Consider the following 12,526-nt stretch of genomic DNA (forward strand, 5'->3'; position numbering starts at 1 on the left):
GCAGTCATTATCTTCATTACATACCTTCATTGTCCTGCACAGCTAATTCATCATCATCTTCAATCAATATCATTCATTATTGGTGAGTACTCGTACATTTTACTGTATTTTTATTAAATGAAATTATTATGTATTTACCCTGCTTATACCAAAGAAAATGACAGCGCATACTAAAAAAAACGTGCTTGCTTGAATTCCAGTACATATAGGGGTAACATCGGTATTTTACATTCTAGCACTGCGGGAGACATAGCAGTACAGTACTGTACAGTATATGGGTTTACCTTTACATTCCTTTTTTTAGGGTGATGTATTAAGCTAAGGAGTCTGAAATGAAATGAAAGTGTTTTGGGGGCATATTTAGGGTTTAAACTATAAAAATAGGTATTTTTTTAACCACATCCAAAATTCGCGGTTTTTCACAATTCGCGGGTGCTCTAGGAACGTAACCCCTGCAAATTTCGGGGGTCGTCTGTACACACTTCCAGACTATCTGTTACCACTTTCACCTCCTTTTATATTCTGCTTGTTAACTGACCTGTTACAACTCAGGGTTGATGGAGACGGACAAACCACCCAACAACACCATTCCCACTTTCCATATTTCATTTAATTTAATGTATTGAAGACTTTGTGAATTCAAAGAAAACACTAAACCTTGAAGAATTTCAAAAATCAAAATTCAAAAATCACAAAACTAAATTCCCAAAAAAATAATATCTTAAAAGAAAAATGAGCACGTGAACTTGAGGAAAAGCCAAAGTTTGCAATCCAAAATCTTAAATCCTGGTGCAGCAGTCAAAAACCACGATTTCCAAAAGAAAGAAGGACCAAAAACAACTCAAGCAACAAAGTGGGCAAAAGCACAAGCGGCAGTTAGCTGATGTCTCAGCTAGAAACAGAGGTAACAGGTGGTCTCAAATGGGGCCCTTCATGTGACACCTAAAGTTCCTAATTAGTGTCAGGGACCGTAGAAGACAGGACTGGAGTGATAAGGGAGCAGGACGAACAATGTTAGGATTATGTTGTATTTTAATGTTGTTTTCACAATTCTTTTTGTCTATTTTAATATTCCCATTTGGTGCTCCGAAACTGTGTAGAATGTCATTCTTTCATTTATTTTTATTTTTATTTATTTGTTTTATTTTATTTATTTTTATTTTTTTATTTTGTTTATGTTTGTACTATTGATTTTGCTTTCAGAGGGTTATATTTCACTTTTACATCCTTATATCGATTTTTTTTTGAAGCCCACAACCTACAAAGTTACATCAGTGATGTGATCAACAATAAGCTGTACAATACACTATGACTTCTAGAGAAACGTCTTCTTCTTCTTTCAGCTGCTCCCATTTAGGGGGCACTACAGCAGAACATCCGTCTCCATCTATCCCTGTCTTTACATCATTTTCTGCCACACTGACTGCCTTCATGTCCTCCCTCACCACATCCATAAATCTCTTCTTTGGCCTTCCTTCTCTCCTCTTCCCTGGCAGTTCAATCCTCAGCACTCTTTTCCCGATGTACCCCTCATTACAGATGCTAACGTGGAGCTACCCGGGTTTAGCGCAGTTAGAGCGGACAGAGATGCAAGTACCTGCGGGAAGCACAAAGGAGGAGGACTCGCTCTCTATGTTAATACACGGTGGTGTAACTCTGGACATGTTAACGTCAAAGTCTCCACTTGCTGCAGGGACATCGAACTGTTGGCCGTAAGTTTGCATCCCTATTACTTGCCCAGAGAGTTTGGACACATCATTGTTGTTATTATGTACATCCCTCCTCGGGCGGACATGGAGACAGCGAGTGACATCATCCATTCTGTTGTTGGTAAACTACAAACGCAGCACCCTGAGGCGCTTGTGCTAATCGCTGGAGACTTTAACCATGTGATGCTGGACAAAACATTACCTGCCTTCTCTCAGTAAGTGGACTGTAACACCCGGGGAAATAAAACTATTGATTTACTGTATGCAAACGTTAAAGACGCATACAGCGCCACCCCGCTGCCTGCGCTTGGGAAAGCAGATCATAACCTGTTTCTGCTTCAGCCTCACTACAAACCAAGAGTGAGGGTCCTACCTAAAACCACACACTCATTCAGGAAGTGGTCCCCGGAGGCAGAGAAGGCTCTGTATACAACAGCCTATATACATCTGACTTCCAATACAACTCGGAGTCCTGCCATGTGCAAAAGTTCGCTGACGACACTGCTATCGTGGGCTGCATCAGGAGTGGGCAGAAGGAAGAGTATAGGGACCTAATCAATGACTTTGTTAAATGGTGCGACTCAAACCACCTACACCTGAACACCAGCAAAACCAAGGAGCTGGTGGTGGATTTTAGGAGGCCCAGACCCCTCATGGACCCCGTGATCATCAGAGGTGACTGTGTGCAGATGGTACAGACCTATAAATACCTGGGAGTGCAGCTGGATGATAAATTAGACGGGACTGCCAATACTGATGCTCTGTGTAAGAAAGGACAGAGCCGGTTATACTTCCTTAGAAGGCTGGCGTCCTTCAACATCTGCTATAAGATGCTGCAGATGTTCTATCAGATGGTTTTGGTGAGCGCCCTCTTCTACACGGTGGTGTGCTGGGGAGGCAGCAATAAGAAGAGGCACGCCTCACGCCTGGACAAACTGGTGAGGAAAGCAGGCTCTATTGTAGGCACGGAGCTGGACAGTTTAACATCTGTGGCAGAGCGACGGGCGCTCAGCAGGCTGCTATCAATTATGGAGAATCCACTGCATCCACTGAACAGGATCATCTCCAGACAGAAGAGCAGCTTCAGCGACAGACTGCTGTCACCGTCCTGTTCCACTGACAGACTGAGGAGATCGTTCCTCCACCACACTATGCGACCCTTCAGTTCCACCCGGGGGGGTAAACGTTAACATTCTAAAAAGTTATTGTCTGTTTTTACCTGCATTATTATCAATCCTTAATTTAATATTGTTTTTTGTATCAGTATGCTGCTGCTGGAGAATGTGAATGTCCCCTTGGGATTAATAAAGTATCTATCTATCTATCTATCTATCTATCTATCTATCTATCTATCTATCTATCTATCTATCTATCTATCTATCTATCTATCTATCTATCTATCTATCTATCTATCTATCTATCTATCTATCTATCCTCTGCACGTGCTCAAACCATCTCCATCAGGCCTCTCTCACTTTCTCTCTAAACTGTCGTACTCGTGTTGTCCCTCTAATATCCTCATTCCTAATCCTGTCTATCCTCGAAAATCATAGCATCTTCAGCTCTGCCACTTCCAGCTCTGCCTCCTGTCTTTTTGTCAGGGCCACCATCTTGAAACCATACAACATAGAAGGTCTATAGACCTTCCCTTTCACTCTTGTAGATACTCTTCTATCACAAATCACTGCTGTCACTCTTCTCCACTTAGTCCACCCTGCCTGCACTCTCTTCTTCATCTCCCTGTTGCTTTGGGCCGTTGAACCCACGTATTTCAATTCATCTACCTATTTGAAGTCGCACCCTTCCACCACTTTAGCTCTCATTTACGCACATGTACTCCATCTTACTCCTACTGACTCTCATTCCCCTTCTCTCCAGTTTTTACCTCAACCTCTCCAGGTTCATCTCAACCTGCTGTCTGCTTTCACTGCAGATCACAGTGTCATCCACTAACATCACAGTCCACAGAGACTCCTGTCTGGCCTCATCTGTCCACCTGTCCATCACCATTGCAAACAGGAAGCTGCAAGAAACTGAAAGTAAAAGAAGAAAGCATCAGAAGTATCAGCAGCTCCTTATCTTTAACCTGCTATTTACTTGGATTTTATTTTAGGACCGTAGGTCCACGTTTTCCACTAACAGTATAACAACGATCCAGAAAATAGATTTGCACCCTCCAAACAGAGAGCATGCTAACTCGGATTTAAAAGAGCGCTCAGTAACTATGCGATATTAAAATCAGACGTCTTGTACGACACGCTATCATAGTAACACATTCAATAAATAAAGCAAGCCTTTTGTCTTTTATGCCTTTACTCTGCATTGTCTTGACAGCATTTACAGGCTCTGTACACTCAGTCTGTCCAGTTTTGAGTCTGGGTCACTATTATAAGGAATAATAAATGAGGTGGACTAAGTTAGAAAGATGTGGTGCACCACCAAGATGCTGGTTTCCAAGTGAACAGCAAACATATCAGCAAAGGGGTTCATTAGAGGGTCTCACACTGTGCTTGCTCACTTCATTTAAGTCAAGAGTTACTAGCCGGTGCTTTTGGGACTCAATTGATTTGCCTTAGAAGACTTTTGGCCTGAGGCCATAACTGGAACCTATTTAACATTCCTGCTGCACTCTCCTAGATGTTTGCTGTCCAACTAATTTAAAATAATTAAAAAAATGCAGTGGATTGTAATATACTGATATTTGCTCATTGCATCAGTTTTTTATACTAGCGGTTTGTAGTTGTGCATAAAATAAATATTAGGTGACCAAAGTCCTTAAAGGACTTCCCAGATCATGTCAATCAATCAGTCAATCAATACATATTTGTTTGAATTTGTGGAGTGAACAAAACAGCGATGGGTACAATAGAATCAGCATAAGTTAATAAATGGATGCAAACATAACAGGAGCAGCCAAAAACCAAAACAGAGTGGTTCCTGAATTTTCTCTGTTCAATGAAAAAGTATAAATGATGCACTGCTTTTACTTGGATTGTATCTACCCTAATAAAAGGAAAAGTATGTGTGGGTCTGTCTGGTTACTATGTGATACACCATCTGTTGGAATGACAGCGACAAAGGTTTGTGGTAATAAAATGCATTGCATTTGTCAATCTAACAGATGGAGCATCACCGACATTAACACTGCTTTTACGAAGCCCACACCAAATGGCATATAACAGAGACTTATGCATCACATTTGAAATTCCAACAGATGGTGCATCACAAACATTTGTAGAAATAAAATGCATTGCATTGTTCAATACATCAGATGGAGCATCACAAACACTAGCACTGCTTTTACAAAGCCCACATCAGATGGCATATAATAGAGGCAAATACATTACATTTGTAATTCCAACAGATGGTGCATCACAACATTTGTAGTAATAAAATGCACCCATCCATCCATTATCCAACCCGCTATACCCTAACTACAGGGTCATGGGGGTCTGCTGGAGCCAATCCCAGCCAACACAGGACGCAGGGCAGGAAACAAACCCTGGGCAGAGTGCCAGCCCACCGCAGGGCACACACACACCCACACCCACACTAGGGACAATTTCGGATTGCCAATGCACCTAACCTGCATGTCTTTGGACTGTGGGAAGAAACTGGAGTACCCGGAGGAAACCCACGCAGACATGGGGAGAACATACAAACTCCACACAGGGAGGACCTGGGAAGCGAACCCGGGTCTCCTAACTGTGAGGCAGCAGCACTACCCACTGTGCCACTCAATAAAATGCATTGCATTTGTATTTCCAACAGATGGTGCATCACAATCATTAATACTGCCTTTACAAAGCTCCCACCAAATGGCATATAAAAGAGACATAGGTATAATATTTGTTCCAAAATGCATCACAATCATTAATACTGCTTTTACAAAGTGCATCACAATCATTCATACTGCTTTTACAAGTGTCATACCGAATGGCATATAACAGAGATACATGCATTGCATTTGTAATTCCAATATTGTTCATCACAAACATTTGTAGTAATAAAATGCATTACATTTGTAAATCCAACACATGGTGCATCACAAACATTAACACTGTATTTGCAAAGCCCATACAAACTGGCATATAACAGAGACAAATGCATCAAATTTGCAATTCCAATAGATGGAGCATCACAATTAGTAACAGCTATTTTTATTTGTCCCATGTGAAATGGTATATGACAGGGACATATGCATTGCATCTCTCATTCCAACAGATGGAACATCACAAACATTTCTAGAAATGCATTTGATTACCACAAATGTTTGTGATGAGCCATCTGTTGGAATGAGACATACAGTGCATTTTATTTCTACATACATTACCAAATACATTCCAATAAATGGTGCACTGCGAACTGAGGTCTGGGTAGATTACTCAGATTTCATCCCATCTTAGATGGGTAGCACAGCTATGAATGTTGTTGATTGGTCCAGCCAGACCCCAGACTTGAGCCCAATTGAATATGTCTGGAGAGGCCAGAAAACAGCTGTTCATGGGTGGTCTCCAACCAACCTGATAGAGCTTCAGAGGATCTGCAGAGAGGAAGAGCAGAAAATCCCCAAATCTTTGTGTTTGAAGGTAGTTGGGTCAGACCCATGAAGACCCAAGGCTGGAGTGGCTGCCAAAGGGGCTTCTAACTAAGTACAGAGTAAAAGGTCCAAATGACATATTTCAGTTTTTAATAGATTTGCAGGCATTTGTAAAATCCTGTTTTTGCTGTGTCATTTTGGAATATTGAGTGCCATTTGTTAAGGGGAAAAAAATAATGAAAATGATTTTAGCACAAGGCTGCAACACAGCAAAAACACTGAGGAGGCATGAAAACCTTCTGAGGACACTGGACATCATCAACAGCTTTGTATTATTTCTAGCAATTTCTATTTCACAAAGTAATACTCACGGGACAGTTACTATCTTCCACTATTTGAGTTCCTCTTACACATTTCTTAAAGTTGTGCTGCATTGATGTTTCGGAGACCATTACAGTGTTGTCTTAAATCTCCCACAATGCACAGTACAGTCTAGAGAAAGAAAATAGTGCTAATAGGACTATTTTTGCAAAGTAAAAGTAAAAAGTAAAAGCAAAAAAAAAACATGAAAAAGCTGACTGGGAAACTTTGATAGGTTATAAGTAACTTATGTGGATGGGATAGAATGTGAAAACAATTTAATAGAACTTTTTTTAAGGTTATAAATGAGTACAGTTAACATTAGATAAAAGAAGAATACAGTCATATGAAAACGTTTGTGAACCCCTCTCGGCCTGCATAATAATTGACTCTCCTTTCAACAAAAAAGATAACAGTGGTATGTCTTTCATTTCCTAGGAACATCTGAGTACTGCGGTGTTTTCAGAACAAAGATTTTTAGTGACGTACTATTTAGTTGTATGAAATTAAATCAAATGTGAAAAACTGGCTGTGCACAAATGTGGGTCCCCTTGTCATTGTGTTGATTTGAATGCCTGTCACTGCTCAGTGCTGATTACATGGAACACCAAATTGGTTGGATGAGCTCGTTAAGCCTTGAACTTCATAGACAATCATGAGATATAAAGGTATTTAAGGTGGTCAATTGCAAGTTGTGTTTCCCTTTGACTCTCCTCTGAAGAGTGACAGCATGGGATCCTCAAAGCAACTCTCCAAAGATCTGAAAACAAAGATTGTTCAGTCACATGGTTTAGGGGAAGGCTACAAAAAGCCATCTCAGAGGTTTAAACTGTCAGTTTCAACTGTAAGGAATGGAATCAGGAAATGGAAGGCCACAGGCACAGTTGCTGTTAAACCCAGCAGGTCTGGCAGGCCAAGAAAAATACAGGAGCGACATATGAGCAGGATTGTGAGAATGGTTACAGACAACCCACAGATCATCTTGCTGCAGAAGGTGTATCTGTACATCGTTCTACAATTCAGCGCAATTTGCACAAAGAACATCTGTATGGCCGCGGTGTGATGAGAAAGAAGCCCTTTCTGCACTCACGTCACAAACAGAGTTGCTTGTTGTATGCCAATGCTCATTTAGACAAGCCAGATTCATTTTGGAAAAAAGTGCTTTGGACTGATGAGACAAAAATGGAGTTATTTGGTCATAACAAAAAGCGCTTTGCATGGTGGAAGAAGAACAGCGCATTCCAAGAAAAACACCTGCTACCTACTGTCAAATTTGGTGGAGGTTCCATCATGCTGTGAGGCTGTGTGGCTAGTTCAGGGACTGGGGCCCTTGTTAAAGTCAAGGGTCAGATGAATTCAACCCAATATCAACAAATTCTTCAGGATAATGTTCAAGCATCAGTCACAAAGTTGAAGTTACGCAGGGGTTTGGATATTCCAACAAGACAATGACCCAAAACACAGTTCAAAATCTACAAAGGCATTCATGAAGAGGGAGAAGTACAATGTTCTGGAATGGCCGTCACAGTCCCCTGACTTGAATATCATCGAAAATCTATGGGATGATTTGAAGCAGGCTGTCCATGCTCGGCAGCCATCAAATTGAACTGAACTGGAGAGATTTTGTATGAAGAATGGTCAGAAATACCTCCATCCAGAATCCAGACACTCATCAGAGGCTATAGGAGGACAGCGTCTAGAGGCTGTTAGATTTACAAAAGGAGGCTCAACTAAGTATTGATGTCATATCTCTGTTGGGGTGCCCAGATTTATGCACCTGTCTAATTTTGTTATGATGCATATTGCATATTGCATATTTAAGTGCTTTGAGCATGAGAAAGGCGCTATATAAATAAAATGTATTATTATTATTACTATTATTAATTATTATTATATTTTCTGTTAATCCAATAAACTTAATATCACTGCTGAAATACTACTGTTTCCATAAGGCATGTCATATATTAAAAGGAAGTTGCTACTTTAAAAGCTCAGCCAATGAGAAACAAAAATCCAAAGAATTAAGAGGGGTTCCCAAACTTTTTCATATGACTGTACTTGCTGTCTGTGATGTCGGGCTACAGAAATAAGCAGCAGAGATCTAAGAATGCTTTCCCCTTTTCAGGCTAATATTTATTCAAGTCAGGGTACCTTTAGCAGCAGAACTGTACGTTACTTTAAGAAATGGGTAAACCTGCTCCTCACAGAATGAAAACAATTGTACTAATCAAACCTGAAGTTGTTCTCTTCCTTGCGAGGCCCCTTGGGATTTCACAGTAGCACCTTGGACAGCACCAGTGTGGCCGGATCAGCACCATGTAAGTCTGCAGAATGAGATCAGATATTTGACTGAGATGTCAAGTTTCCTCCTGACATGTGACATCAAAGCGACCTATGACAGAATCAGCCTTATACCATTAGGAGTGTAGAATGTTGAACAGCATATTATCCAGGCTTTGTTTTGTAATATCATTCTTGATATTGAATCATTTTGCATTATTTGGAACAAAAGAACTTTTGTTTTTTTGATTAAATGACAAAATAGTCTGTTCTACACTGTTTTCAACAAAAGGGAGGCATGATGGCTGTGTGATTAGCACTGTTATTTACCTTGTGACCACAAAGGGGCGTTTCAGCACCCCAAACCCCAGACGCAACCTCATAGACACAAGTCCCAGTTTTAAACAAAAAGTTTTATAGTAATAATTACCTTCACAAAGCCATCTTAATCTTCTTGCACAAACACAAAGCTTTGTCCTCTTCCACCCGACTCCCACTTCCCTGGGTGAGGCAGAGCGGCTCCTTTTATCTCAGACCCGAGAGAACTTCGGGTGCCAGGGCATTACACATAGAAAGAACTTCCGTTCTTCGCAGCTTCCCCTGGTGGTACCCACAGAACCCAAAAGAGTTGATCTTTGGGAAAACAGGTCCCAGCAAGCCCTGCAAGCATCCATACAGGTGCCAGAGGCCAGGGATTCCAACACCTAATGTATTGGGGGAGCCAATGGCTTGAGTAAGTCTTCATCCCCCTGTCCCTCCATTACACTGGCTTCCCATCTGGGTAAGGGTCTTCAATGCATCCCTACTGGGATGCCAGTATACCCACTTTCCAGATGGCATCTGCCAGTCTTCTGGGTCAGGCAGGGAATACCCTGCCATCCTTCTTGGCCATTCAGTGCAGTGGCCTCCCTGCCAGGTAAGGGATCATCCACCATGCCAGTCGGGACCTCAGCCCCTGCCTGCCATCCATCACAACCTCTAACAGCTTGTTTAAGAATTTAAATCACCTTATTAAAAATGAATATGAGAAACACTAGAAATACATTTTAAAGTTAAAAAAGAAATTATTAAAATATTTAGATGTTAAATTTTCATTTTGTAAAATAAGGTGTGACAGTGGTGCAGTGGTGTTTTGGACCTTGCAACTAGAAGAAAATCTCTTCTGTCTGATGTCTCAGGTTTTATGTACCATGAGAGAATGAAAAAAAAAAAAAATAGGGACAAGATGACAAGATTAGCAGTGAAATTTGCCACACATATAAATATGTTTGTACGTTGGTCACTGGCTCCATCAGGCAGCACATTACTGGCTGGTAGAAAAAGGGAGGAGCTTGTGATACATTGGAAATGTGAAACTGTAAAATTTGAATTCTGTGTTTGAAAAAAAAACTAAAATTAAGTAAACACCTCATTTAAACATGTCCAGGGAACCCTCAAAAACAATTCAATGAAGTAACTGTAATCATGACATTAACCAGGAGTTGACAAATGTTAGGCAAAATACACACAGAGGGTAGAAATCTGGGAGGTCAAAAAATACAAGGACTCATGAAGAAAGGTAAAAAGTGTGTAGCAAAAGGTCTGAGACAAACTAAGCAGAAAAATGAGCCCTAATTAAAGAATTTTCAAACCCAAGGTGCCACAAATGATCTTTCCAAAAATATCCAAAAGCTAGGATGTCAGAAGCTGCTGGCCGCCATCTTATATAGGGAAAATGCAATGATGTAATATGTCACTTCTCTTGTGTGTTAAGTGACTCCACCCCTAAGTGACTAAGTGCCCCTAATTGTGTTAAGTGACTCCGCCCCTCTGCTATATATCCCGCGGTCCCCAGAAGGAGGTGTCACTTGACAGAAGAGTGGACCGCAGGATGGACCTCCCGCAGTTTGCATATCAGGAGAAGGTGGGAGTGGAGGATGCCATCATCTATATGCTACACCGATCCCTCTCCCACTTGGACAGAAGCAGTGGTGCTGTAACAATTATGTTTCTAGACTTCTCTAGCGCCTTCAACACAATCCAACCTCTGCTCCTTAGGGACAAGCTGACAGAGATGGGAATAGATTCATACCTGGTGGCAAGGATCGTGGACTATCTTAAAGACAGACCTCAGTATGTGCGTCTCTGGAACTGCACGTATGACATTGTGTTCAGCAACACAGGAGCGCCACAGGGGACTGTACTTTCTCTGGTCCTGTTCAGCCTATATACATCGGACTTCCAATACAACTCGGAGTCCTGCCACGTGCAAAAGTTCACTGACGACACTGCTATTGTGGGTTGCATCAGGAGTGGGCAGGAGGAGTATAGGAACCTCATCAAGGACTTTGTTAAATGGTGCGACTCAAACTACCTACACCTGAACACCAGCAAAACCAAGGAGCTGGTGGTGGATTTTAGGAGGCCCAGACCCCTCATGGACCCCGTGATCATCAGAGGTGACTGTGTGCAGATGGTGCAGACCTATAAATACCTGGGAGTGCAGCTGGATGATAAATTAGACTGGACTGCCAATACTGATGCTCTGTGTAAGAAAGGACAGAGCCGGTTATACTTCCTTAAAAGGCTGGCGTCCTTCAACATCTGCTATAAGATGCTGCAGATGTTCTATCAGACGGTTTTGGCGAGCGCCCTCTTCTACACGGTGGTGTGCTGGGGAGGCAGCATTAAGAAGAAGAATGCCTCACGTCTGGACAAACTGGCGAGGAAGGCAGGCTCTATTGTTGGCATGCAGCTGGACAGCTTGACAGGCGCTAAGCAGGCTCCTATCAATTATGGAGAATCCACTGCATCCACTAAACAGTGTCATCTCCACTGACAGAATGAGAAGATCGTTCCTCCCCCAAACTACGCGACTCTTCAGTTCCACCCGGGGGGGGTAAACGTTAACATTATACAAAGTTATTGTCTGTTTTTACCTGCATTGTTATCAATCACTAATTTGATATTGTTTTTTGTATCAGCATGCTGCTGCTGGAGTATGTGAATTTCCCCTTGGGATTAATAAAGTATCTATCTATCTATCTATCTATCTATCTATCTATCTATCTATCTATCTATCTATCTATCTATCTATCTATCTATCTATCTATCTATCTATCTATCTATCTATCTATCTATCTATCTATCTATCTATCTATCTATCTATCTATCTCCTAGCCACAGTAACTAAAGCAGGCTTTGCAAGCTGAGGGGAGATTCCTTAACTGAAAGAAACTCCTAATTTATTCCTTTTCTCACCATCAAGCACATATTTTTTTTTAAAAGCTTCATCCAAGAGACGCATTTGTTAAGATTCAGATTCTAAGTGGGTGCTGTCAGTGTGTTTCCAACGATGGATTGATGCCCCACTCAGTTTTGCTTTCCAACTTGTAGCTGATGCTGCCAGGGTAAGTTCTCTCCTGCATGACTCTGGATTAAGTGGACCTGAAAATGGATGGATATGGATTCACTTATCAAAAGAAAGTCACTTAAGAACTTTGATTGCCGAGATATGCTTAAGTCCAAATGTAATTAATTCCCATGAATGAACATCTTTTGATAAATTACAATAATCAATGCTGCATTTGTGAGAGTGAATAGTGCAGCCACCCCCCCCCCCAATCCGTCCAGCTTTTCTGTGTTTAAGTCAGTCAGC

The sequence above is a fragment of the Erpetoichthys calabaricus genome, chromosome 7 (assembly GCF_900747795.2).
Source record: "Erpetoichthys calabaricus chromosome 7, fErpCal1.3, whole genome shotgun sequence".
NCBI classification, from domain to species: Eukaryota; Metazoa; Chordata; class Cladistia; order Polypteriformes; family Polypteridae; genus Erpetoichthys; species Erpetoichthys calabaricus.